This window comes from Platichthys flesus, chromosome 1, assembly GCF_949316205.1.
Source record: "Platichthys flesus chromosome 1, fPlaFle2.1, whole genome shotgun sequence".
NCBI classification, from domain to species: Eukaryota; Metazoa; Chordata; class Actinopteri; order Pleuronectiformes; family Pleuronectidae; genus Platichthys; species Platichthys flesus.
Window position 1 is genome coordinate 1,601,949 of NC_084945.1, and position 12,999 is coordinate 1,614,947.

The window sequence follows — 12,999 nt, forward strand, 5'->3', positions numbered from 1 at the left end:
CATCACAATATGACAAATAACAGATTCAGGTTCAAAGATACGAGGAGGAGCGACAGATATCTGAGAATGATTCAATGATTAATAATAATAAACAACATTAGTAACTTTTCTTTTTCTCACTGTGGAGGGTTTCATTTATTTTAAATGAGGCTAAACTTCAGATTTATTTAACAAAATAGACTTTTAGTTTAACACAGGATAATTAAAAGTTATAAACAGCACCGATTAACTTCACTTTAGAAATGTTAATGATGTTAATAAAACAATGAAACAACTCATAATGCTGAGTTTATTAATAAACACAAAGGGATTCAAACTCAAGTCTTAAAACATCTTTATTCCTTTTACAAATATCCCCCCCCCCCCCCCCCAACAGGAGGTGTGCATGTGCTCTGTCGTCATTAATCCCAGCGAGCGTGGGCAAGGAATTAGAAACTCTGTAAATCCTCTGCTGCTGACTGCCAGTCTGTGACACACACACACTCACACACACACACACACACACACACACACACAGACACACACACACTTTAGAGCCTTTAAATAGTAAAAGCTCTGAAACAATAGCGGAGGAGGTGTGAGAGCCAGGAGGATTTTCAGTTTTCCTCTTGTCGCCCTCTTGCCTCCTCTCAGCTGCTCTCAGTGTTTAGCTTCTCCTGTCGTCCTCTGGATCTGCTGCTCTGTGGTTCACCGCCGTCCGGCTGCACCACCCGAGTTCTCCTCCGGCTGCGACTGTGGTTCAGGAACAATGTGTGAAAACAGCCGGGCCGCTCCTCTGTGAACGCTCTGTAATCTGCTGCCTGATGAATCAATAAAACTCTCAGTCAGTCATTATCTTGTCATAACACTGGATCTTTTCATGGATGCTCCACTAATGCTGCTCTTACCGCACTTTAATTAGGGGCCGGGCCGGCAGCCAATTAGGAGGGGGCTGTGGGAGGGGGGAGGGCGGGGTTCGCACGTTCTGACCTGCCACTGGACGCGTGGGCGGCGTGATGTCACAGCGAGGAGGCGGAGCGGCGTGCTGCCGGCTCAGGTGAGAGGGAGGGGCTGCAGATTAATGTGGTGTCATTATGGGCTCAGTCTGTTAATTGTCTGGTGTCACAGCACAGACGATGTAATCCAACAACAGTCTACCTGGTGTGGGGGGGGGGGGGGGCAGACACACACACTGACGGGGGGGGGGGGGGACTTCTTTGTGTTTTGTTTTATATCTGTTGCTTCGTCTTCAGCTTTAATTTCCTGATTCGTGACTTTGAGATGTTTCCTGTGAGGACTGTGTGTATTGTGGTAGTTTTGTTGTTGTCTCCTTTTTCCCGTCTCCTCCCTGTGCAGGTTGGTTGTGGCAGGGGGCGTGGCTGGCTCTGGGTGCTACAGACGAGACACACCTGCAATCAATCCCTACTCATCATCCACCCCTTAAAGGCCTGGTCTTTCCACCACCTCAGTGCTGGAGTATTCACTACTCTACGGTATCGTGTGCGCTGCAGAGACTCTAACCTTCACTGCCTCTGGATATCTTCTAACCTGTGTTTCACTCCTACTCAGAATCTCCTGGTGACTCTCCACTCTACAACACTTCTTGTTCTCATCCCGGATCATCCAGCCAGCCAGCACCCGGCCGCTCAAACCTGCTCCTGCGTTCACATGAATAAACTTTGTTCTTCATTCAGCTATTTACCCGTCTGTGTCTGCTTCGGGGTCCGAACCTGACTTCCATCGTAACAGTTTCCACTCATTTGATTTTCATTTTTTAATTTAAACAGTTGAAGATTCAGGCTCCGTGTGGAATCATGAAGAAATGATTCCATGACGATCCATCAGCTGATGCTGCAGAAGCTCTCATAGTTATCATATTGTTGTTGTTGTTGTTGTTTTTCCCCACCAAAATAAAACGTGCACCAGCAGGAAGCTGAACTAAGTGAAGTAGTGAACTCACTCATCTCCGCGTCACTTCAGTTAGGGATGTGACTCTTCTGGGTTCTTGTGGCCTGGAGATAATGGTTCTGAGCATTAAGTGGCCCATGAGGTAAATAGTGAACACGGCCCAAATAGCACAAAACTAATTCAGGCCCCCTTTGGTGGACAGACGGTACTGCGGTGGTTTACAGGCTCAGATCTGGCAAACAGGAGCGGCCTGTCCAAGTGTCATCACTCCACACGTACCTGAGCTGGATGACCGTGGATCTGGGCCAAAACTATTTTGCCACGTGGGCCAGTGACGGCGTTTCCTCATGTGGAGTCTGGTCTTCTCTCTGTTTCATCTCTGAGTTTGGTCTCCACCACCTCCCGAGGGAAACATCCTGCTCCTCAGCCGCTAACTGACAGAGGCTGTTTACAGAAACAGCTTTAAATCCCAAAACACCAAACTAGACAGAACATGTGTCACCGAACCCAAAGCAAGAGGCTGAATCTCCTCTGAGCTGTGAAGTCGGGTCTCTGAGGGATCGTCACCTCGAGACCAGAACGTCACCAGTTGATGGACTCATATATTCTACCTGCAGTTAGGTCACAGTTCAGCTCCAGATCGGAGGATTCATCGTGTTTACATCCTCTTCTACTGATTTCTCTTCTCTTGTCCTGCATTGTGTGTTAAGTTTGTATGTGTGTGTGTTTGTGATCCTTCTCCAGTGACGACCAGAAACATCTTCTACTGAATCTTCACTGAGAATCATTGACGGGCCGTAAAAATAAAACTGACAAATGTTTGTGAGCAGCAGCTCGGTTCCTCTTTCCAGAGTTACATTACTGTGGTAACTGAGTTCCTGCTTTTTAAATGAACCTGTGGCTACACTGACATTTACCACATGACAACAACAGACCACAGTTATTAAAAACACAAGCTGGACGATACTGAAATTTGAAAACCTAATAAATAATAAACTGTTTTTGTTTGAACTGTTTTGACTGTCTGACACTTTTGGCAGCTGTTATGTTTCCTTCCTTTATTTACATTCCATGTAGATGATGTCATGTCTCTATTATGTCAAATGTTAAATTTTTTATCCTATTTTAATTAATCCATAAACAAAAATCCCCCTTGTGCACGTCCGAGTGTTTCCTGTGTAACGGACCTGCTGCTGTCAGTAACAGATATGCAGAAGGATGATTTATATCTATTTGGTTTCATTTCAAATTTAACTTCAGCTTTGATCTTTTGTAACAACTCATCTAAAACACTTTCAATTGTTTTAAAATCTTTGTTTGTTCTGAAAACCATCTCACATCCCAGTCAGTTGGAATTAATCAACATATTGAAACGTGTTCATTTGAAATTAGATATTTTTTTTTTGCCACAGAAGCAGCAGAAGAAGAACTGGGACCAAGAAAAGACTTAAACTGAAACTAGTAAAAAACCACAAGGAAGATGAACTAAAACCAAATTGAAACTGGAACAAAGGTTCATGAAGGTTTTAAGTGATGAGAAAAGACAGAAGACGACAGATTAGAGGACGACAGGATGAGACAGTAGAGAGGAGATGGAGGACATTACCCAGAGGACACCACTGTCTCTGTCCTGTTATGGTTTCAGTTCTCAGGAGAAGAAAAGTTAGAAGTGTTTGTCTGCAGGGAGGAACCTCGGCTCTAATCCCTCAGATCCTTCACCGAGGAGCAAACCTCTCCCTGGCTCATTTTTCTCTCAGAGGAAGTGAACCCTGTGGACCTCATCGCTGTGGCCGCTATCGCCTCGATGTATGAGTCTGCATCAGTCTCCTCCAGGCATTAACACACCGCACAGAGACGTTCTGAGGTCAGAGGTCACCATAACAGATTTTACAGAAACTAAGCAACAAGCATTTAATGTTCATCCTTATCTGAGCTGTACGTTTAGGAGGAGACACTAAAGCTGCCGGCTCTGAGCATTAAGTGAGAAATGTGGACGCTCAGCAAAATTCTCAGGAGATACAGCAAAAAAGATTTGAGACCAGAGGAAACGTTCACAGGAGGCCAGGGGGAGGAAGTCCTTCACACTGAGGAGCGTCTCAGCAGAGTTCAGTGAAGGTCTGAAAGCAGCTTTAACGTTAGATATACAAAACGGACGGAGCATTCAGTCCCTGCTCGGCATGAAGTTTGTCTGTATTTGTGTGAGTCTTCTGAAATCTGACAGATACAAAATAAACTAATAAAATGAAGCAGTGTCACCAGAAATCGTGAGGGGGATTTGGAGCAAGGAAGACGATCATCAGACAAGATGAAGACATTTCTAAGAACCCAGCTTGAAACTTCCTGACTCCAGGGAGATGGACCTCAACCAGGACACAACTGTCCCTTGAATTCACACTCATAAATATCAATCGTCCAAAAATATATGTGAATTAATATGCAGTAAAAATGTAAAAAAACATCTCACGATGTTAAAGAAGATGAAGAAAAAGCGCTTGTCCTCAGATCCAATGGATCCAATTGAAGGAGTTCTTCCCCGACTCCAGCACAACATTCCCTCACGTTTCATGGAAATCCGTCCAGGAGTGTTTGCGTTATAGTGCTTACAATCTAACTAACTAACTAACAAACTAACAAACAAACTAACTAACAAACTAACTAACAAACAAACAAACTAACAAACTAACAAACTAACAAACAAACAAACTAACTAACTAACTAACTAACTAACAAACAAACAAACTAACAAACTAACTAACTAACTAACAAACTTACAAATTAACTTACAAACTAACTAACAAACAAACAAACTAACAAACTAACAAACTAACAAACTAACAAACTAACAAACTAACTAACAAACAAACAAACTAACTAACTAACTAACTAACAATCTAACAAACTTACAAATTAGCTTACAAACTAACAAACAAACAAACGAACTAACAAACAAACTAACTAACAAACTAACAAACAAACTAACAAACTAACAAACTTACAAATTAACTAACAAACAAACTAACCAGCTAACAAACTAACAAACTAACAAACTAACTAACAAACTAACTAACAAACAAACAAACAAACAAACAAACTAACAAACTAACTAACAAACTAACAAACTAACAAACTAGCTTACAAACTAACAAACTAACAAACTAACTAACTAACAAGCAAATGGGGGGGTTATCAATCTGCGACCAGACAGGTGTTTTTACTCGTTAACACAATAATCTCAACGCAGAACAAAGTTTGATCAGGTGTCGTCCTCGGCTGTGGCCTCTTTATTAAACTTATTTGAACAAACGTTTTTAAAAACCTGTCACGTCTTCACCTCGTACGTCACATGTGTCTGGGCTGACGTGGAGGTGAAGTGCGACCTGATTGGTTGCTGACATCAGGGGGTCAGTCTGTGGGAGGGGTCTGTGGTGACCTGTGACCTTCAGGCCTCTGAAGGGTTTCATGCTGACTGGAGGCTTTTTAAGCTCCTTACAGCCCCTTGTGTTCGCTGCCTCTCAGATTACATGGACACTTATATAACTGCGACTGTTCTCGGCTCAGGTCCTTTGTGTTATTGTGTTTGTGACGATGACGAGCAGCCACATGCTCCTTAAGAGGATTCAGCGTCTGACAAACACCGCTCTGCAGCTTTTGGTAATTTCCTGGTCTTCAGGCGTCTTTCGTCCTCCGCGCCGTCCATCGTTTGTCTCTTCTGTTGGTCGACCTGAAAGAGGAAGTCAGAGAAACCACTTCCTGCTTCTTCAGAGTTTGAGCTTTTGTGCTGATTCACGGCGACTCCACGGTTTCCATCACTAAACAGTTACGCTCCAGAAATAACCGACTGTTGTTATTAGAGAAAAATGCAAACGCACCGGTGAGATCGTTTCACTCAAATTATTCTATTTGGAAAAGCTAACATAAATCTACAAATTACGATAAAGTAAAAGTACTTTTTGTGCAAAGTGACACATCTAAGACTTGTATTGTTTACTACAGACACATATTAATGTATGAGAAATAGATTAAATACTGTTAACCACTTTATGTCCAGCTGAGCGGGTTCATATAACATTAAATATATCAATTTATTGTGGTTTCTATAGTTTGAATTTAAAGAAATCAAAGGTTTTAATTAAAAGTAATGCAGTAAAAATTTGTGTCTGTGAGATGTGGTGTAAATTCGAGTAAAAGACAAATATGTCAAAGCTGTAGTTAAGTGCAGTACTTGATTTAAAGTACTTGATTACTATAATAAGCTACACTACATTGATTGACTTTGATCAGCAGTCAACAAACTTTGTCAGATGACGGACTCTATTTAAAGATCCGTGGCGTCTTCCAGAAGTGAAGCCAAAGAGCCTCCATCGCCCCCTGGTGGCTGGCTGCAGTTTAGATCATAAATGGATATTGAACTTTATTTAATTTATAAGACAAAGAGGAAACCTGGTCTGAGTCTTTTGTTCCAGCTGCTTTATGTCCAGAACAATAAACACACACACACACACAGACACAGACACACACACACACACACACACACACACACACACACACACACACACACACACGCACACACAGTGGGTTCAACAGCCTGCAGTTTAACACACAGTTTATCAAACAGAGGAATTAAACTCTCAGGTCTCCCTCATGCTTTTGTCCAGTGTTTGTTGACTTCCTGTTGTCTGGCGGTGGAGTCTCTGGTCCATCAGCTCGAGGTCGTCGGCCTCGTTTGTCCTTAAGGTTTTTACAAAAGCAAAAAACAATAGAAAAATGTTGATTGAGCCGATGTGAACGATCACGAGGAAGTTTCTACTTTCAACATCTCGTCGTCTTTCCTTTCTCTACTTTCTTTCTCTGACTCCTTCTCTGACAGAACCAACAACAGGACATATCCCGCTGTTCTGTGATTGGCTGGAAAGTTATAGCATGTGATCACCTCCCTCTGTTAACAGTAACATCTCTCTCTCTCTTTCTCTCTCTCGCTCTCTCTCTGTCTCTCTGTCTCTCTCTCTCTCGACTTGTCCTCTTGTGTTTGAATCTTATCAATAAAGATCAAACAGATCCATTGACAGGTCACATCAGCATCTGGGTTTAATAAAGTTTAAAGCGTCAACTCAACGTGTGTGTGTGTCTGTGTGTGTGTGTGTGTGTGTGTGTGTGTGCGTGTGTGTGTGTGTGTTTTCAGCATTTTATGGGGTCGCACTGAGCTTCAATGACACATTAAATATTTTATCTCTTATCTGACCTGAAGACACAATCGAGTCTTTGTCTGACTCACTGGCGAACGGACGCTCTGACCATTAACATCAGTTAAAGTACAAACTCTATCAAGATATGGAGGCACTTCAGAGAGAGAGAGAGAGAGAGAGAGAGAGAGAGAGAGAGAGAGAGAGAGAGAGAGAGAGAGAAGGAGAGAGAGAGAGAGAGAAACTGAGCCTTCTTCTCTTCTTCCTAATCATCTCTTCCCTTCTTCATCCTTCCTTCCTCTGGGTTTTTGCTGGCGGGATGTAGTGAATGATGTTTAGCAGAAGAACAAGAAGAAGATGTGGATGCATCACATGATGGACAAACCACGAGGACAAATAACTTGAATCATCCAGCGTTGGATTTAAAGTAATAAATAAAACTCCAACGCAGGTTCAGTGAAGATGCAAATGTTTCCTACTTTGTCAAAGATAGAAAGATAAGAGCAAAGAAAAGGGCTAAATTCAAAAGACGACAAAAGAGACAAGCGTTACAACTTTTTGTAACATCAATAGAATAAATACATATGACTATGAGATGTGCAGTAAAAAATGACTATGAATAGCATATGTGCAAAAAAGAAAATGATATAAATTCTCAGTTATTGCAGAAACTAATCAGAGAGTTTTAGTGTAGATATAAACTATAAGATTTGGACACTACAGGACAAACGATGTACTGCGAAGCGGAACGTCTCCAAAGGAGTCCTCTGTCTCTGTCCCAGGTCCAAACTGCTGTTCAGCTTGAGAGCAGCAGATCTTTCTTCTTCCCTCTGCCTCCGTCCCTGTTCCTTCAAACAGTGAATCTACAGTGGATGTCTTTATAAACTGAAAACCACTGATATCCACGTTGTTTTCAAACAGAAAACTTCTTCTCACCCTTTAATGGAGCGATGGAGCAGGGTGTCAGCGGGGCCTGATGCTGCCTTGGCCCAAGGGCACAAGGTCAGAGACTCGGTCATGATACCTGGTGTTCAGACTGTGTGAGCGCTGCCATTCCTCAACAGATTTACTCTCCTGCTGCGGTGTGTACGTTCTCCCATACGCAGCCGCTCCAACAGAGAGCGGCCTGATCTGCGATTATCCCCTCCGCCATCTTAATCTGCAGTAAAAGTGAGGGAAATGAGCATGTGATTGCCGGGGCTGATGGGAAGCCCACAGTGGCGTGTTTGTGTAGGTGGCATTTTCACAGCTCCAGTCCAGCATATGACTACTGGAGTCAGCTTAAAGGCAGCACACAGTTAGTGATTTCTAAGAAAACCCTACTTTAACCTGGACTCAGGGGCCGGGGGCACATGGGGGTCAACTGGTTTGGGATCTGCGGGTGTGTAAGCTCATGCTAGCTGGCTAATATGAGCGGATAACAAGCACCGCAAAGGCGAATGGTGTGAGATGAAGAAGTAATCTGCTGGCTTTACCTTGACCTGCTTTCTCACCAAATGCAGAGGTCAGAGGTCAATAACAGGTCATACAGAGGTCGACCACAGGTCAGCGAGGGTTCAGGTGTTAGAGTCCCTTCAGGTCCACACAGCTAATTCCAGGCATGTTACTTAGATCCATTCCGGAGGAGCAGTGGGTAATAAATAAACTCTTGTGCTGCTGCAGATCTGGTTCACCTACAAATGGTCAAACTGTTATTTAACTTCTGATGCAGCTGCAGGTTTTGCATCAATACTGATCCTCAGGCTTCAGTGGGTTAGAAGTTTCCTTTGTAGACTCTCACACTTTGCAACAGACAGTGAAGGGCCACCATTACAAAATGTACTTTAGTTTTCATTGGGCAGTTTGGAAATATTACTGCATGTTACAGCTTGCAAAAATTACAAAATACATAACTTCACTGCTTGTACAGAGTGAAGGAAATATCAGATTTCTTTCTCTTTCAATTTTTTTGAAAGTGGGAAGGATGGTTAGCTTAGCTTAGCATTGAAGACTTAGCATAGAGAGGGGCACAGATCAAAGGTGTTAAAAGTTATAGTTGAACGTTTCACGTGGCTAAACTTTCACCAAATGAATCCCTGCACATTACTGAGCCCTGAACAAGACACATGTGAAGAGTGAAGCTGATCAGACGAACTCGAGAAATGAAAAGCACAAACAAACAGAGATTCCTGGAATCACATGTGTTGTATGTTTGGGTATCTGCTGCAGGTCAGAAACCTAACTTCCATTCGTGGCTTTGATCTCTTTCAAACGAAGGATGACGTGAAAGTTGACGCAGGTTTTTCTCTTCGTGCTGTCGATTGATCATCAGCTTCACGTTCGCTCCATCGTGCTCGTCGACGTTTCCCTGCAACAGAACAACAGACGTGATCTACAGACCAGAGCCTGAACCAAGCAGCAGCTTCACGTCTGTCCGGCCTCAGGGTCTTTAGATGGATCAGAATAAAACTTAATCTGTAACTCCAAGCTCCCCCCACCTCTCTCACACACACACACACACACACACACACACACACACTCACACACACACTCACACACACTCACACACACCACCCCTCACTGTCCAGAATGCCTCTGAGATCCTCCAAAAAAAAGAAACCCTCCTTCTCCCCCGCAGATCAGAGCTGGCAGCTCCCAGCGCCGTGGGGAACGTCCTGCCTCTGCTCCAGGTTTTTATATCCACCCCCCCCACACACACATACACACACTAACACAAACACGCACGCTAACACACACACACACACACATCCTTGTGTTGAATGTTATTTACTCTTGAAAGGTTCTGATGATGAACAGCCGCGGCTCTATCTGCTCTGGAGGAGGGAGAGGAAACAACATGAGAAATAGTGATGCTGTTCTGACTCTGTGTGTGTGTGTGTGTCTGTGTGTGTGTGTGTGTGTGTGTGTGTGCGTATGTGTGTATGTGTGTGTCTGTTAACATCTCAAACTGTCCAACAGAACCTCGGCCTCAGGACATTCACATGGTAGAGTTTGTATTTACCCCTCTCTCTCTCTCTCTCTCTCTCTCTCTCTCTCTCTCTCTCTCTCTCTCTCTCAAGTGTTAGAAACCCCATTAACACATCCTCTCACTCACTGTTAATTTTCCAGATACACACACACACCTTCCTTCTCTACCTCCTTCATCTTTTCTCTCCCTTCCTACTTTCCCTCCTTCTGTCCTTCTTCTGCTTCCACATTCTCCATCTCTCCTTTCCTTCAAACATTCAACACACTCTCCCGCTCTCCTCCTCTCCCTCTCTCCTCCTTTCCCTCTCTCCTCTTCTCTTTCAACTCCCTTCCTCCACATCTTCTTTGATCATTACCTCTCCAACTTCATCCATTTAACTTTTTCCCATTCTTCCCTCTCTTTCTGTCTTTCCAACGTTACATCCATTCCCTTTCCTTTTTCCCTGCCTCCTTCAATCCCTTGCTACTTCCTTTTCTGAACTTATTTTAACTTTTTTAGTCGCTACTCACTTTTCTTCCTCCCTCTTGACCTCCCCCTTTCCTTATTTCCTCCATACTTCCTCCCATCCTTCAATATCTCCTACCTTTCCTCTATGATGCCTCACTTCCTTTACTTCATCCTTACATCCTCACTTTTTTTTCTTCTCAATTTCTGTGTTCTCCATCTTTTGGCGTTTTGCTTCTGTTCATCCTTTTTTAATGTAACTTTTCGTCCTCTTTTCCGCAAACACACACACATACTCACACACACACACACACACACACACACACACACACACACACACACACACACACACACACACACACACACACTGGTTGCAGTGTGTTGCCTCATGCAGCAGACCTGCAGAGGCAGATCACAAGCAGCTCTTAATGCTTTAGTCATGAGTTTCTGTGCAGCAGCTTGAACGTCGGTCTCTTTAATATTTCAGGCGGCTCGACGTTATCGCACCATGATGACATTCCGAGCTGAGGAGGTGTAACGCCGCTCCAACATGACCCGAGGACACCACCAGCCAGAGAAGAAGAAGACAAACTCACATCCTGGACGTGAGCTCAGTCATTTCAGGGGAAGTTACAGACGAGTCACATTTCACTGAGCGACACGGAATCATTGAACCACCAAAACTTTCAGAATCCATACTCTCACAACAAATCATCAAGTCTGTAAATAAAGATAGACGACATGACAGATCCCGCTCTGAACCAATCACAAGTCAGGCTCAGCTGTCAATCATAGCATGTTAGCCTGCTCTCATCTAACATCTGAACCTATCAGGCAGAACTAACCATGTCCATGTCCCATCTGCTAACATGGAGGAGGCAGGTTTATGACCTCAAATGCAGCCAGTGACCGAGTTCGATTCCGAGGGCCAGGGTCGTCACTGAAGGTCACGTGACTGAACCAAGTCACATGGCATTTCTCCGACGCTGATCAGCCTCTGGTCTCAACAGTCAACATTTTGTGGATCTGATGTGGACAGGAGAGGCAAAGACTCCACTTCCATTCAGGAGACGACATTTTGGCTCATCGCTATTTACTATTTAAAGATAAATATAACAGCTGATGCATTTGTATGATTTATGATGCAATGTGTTTCTCTTTCTCTCTCCACTGCCTGTGGGCAACCAAAGCTGCTCCAAAGTTTTCAGTCAAATTAGAAACAGAAACCAGAAGCTTCCGTCTCTAGGATCTGGTTCCTCACATCCAGATTCTCCATGATCATATGAAGAGTCTGTTTATAGAGACGAGGTCAGACCTGACTTCTCTGATGTTGTCACTGATGCATCATGGTCCAATATGAGAGCTCATCAAACATCACATCGGGTTTCACATGAGATCAAGGTGCAATCAGAAACCACAGAAACACAGGCAGATTGAACAGATCTGTGGAAAACAGGGATGTGTAGGAGAGATGCTCTTTACAGGAAAAAGTGAAAACTTCCACCGTGATGAGTTTGACCTCTGACCTGAGTCCAGGGGAGAAAGTGAGTTTTGAAGCCGAGGCTGATGAACACCTGACCACAGATCAGGGTCCACACCGTCGGACACAGAAATGGACGAAGCCTTCTGATCACACTCTTTCATTTTGTCCATATTTGTGCACGACTTCTGAAATCTTACAGAAACTGAAGAAACAGAGGAAACGGATGAATCTGTTATCAAAAACATTAAACACATCTAAATATATATAATCTCACTAATTATGATTGTTCTAAATTGAAATGGTTTATTAAATATTCCATTAAGTGGACAGGATTGGTTTTCTTCATGTTGAATGTCACCTGTGACTCCAGCTGCAGGGAGGAACCTCCCTCTAACTGTGTGCACACAGTGACACCTGGTGGTCGTGGACAGGAGCAGTCCGTGTGTGTTATTATACTTTATTCATCACTTTGTTGTCATTGGATCAGTTTTAGTTCCTGGTTCAGTTTGAACAATGAAAATCTGTAATTTTTCTAATATTCATTATTATGTTTTCATCATGTTGGTGAAGCTCTTTGAGTTTGTCTCCATGGAAACTGCACCCTGCTGATGTCATGATGATTTACTGAAGTTACATCAGGAGGCAATTAACACGCCCCCCCCCCCCGCCCCCCCTCTCCATAAAAACAGTCAGGCTCTGTCCTGGCTCTGTTTCGGTTGAGACCCGGTTCTCTCCTGCAGTGCTGGTGTTCTGGTTCTGATCTAGTCTTACTTGGTTCCTGCTCTGTGTTTGTCTCAGTGTTGTCCTGACTCTACCCTGTCTCTGTCCTGGCTCTGTCCTGGATCTGTCCTGAGTCGTCCCCCCTCCCTCCCTGAGCTCAGCTGGTTTAAACCCCCTGAAGCTTTGCAGCTCACTCGTGTTTCAGGGAGCAGGGAGGCTGTGTGTTTCGAGGGGGTCTCAGATTAGGATCTTTATGGGGCCTTGGAGCCAAGCACTGAGTTTTTATCGGTCACTGAGGGGGTGTCAATGATTTCAGG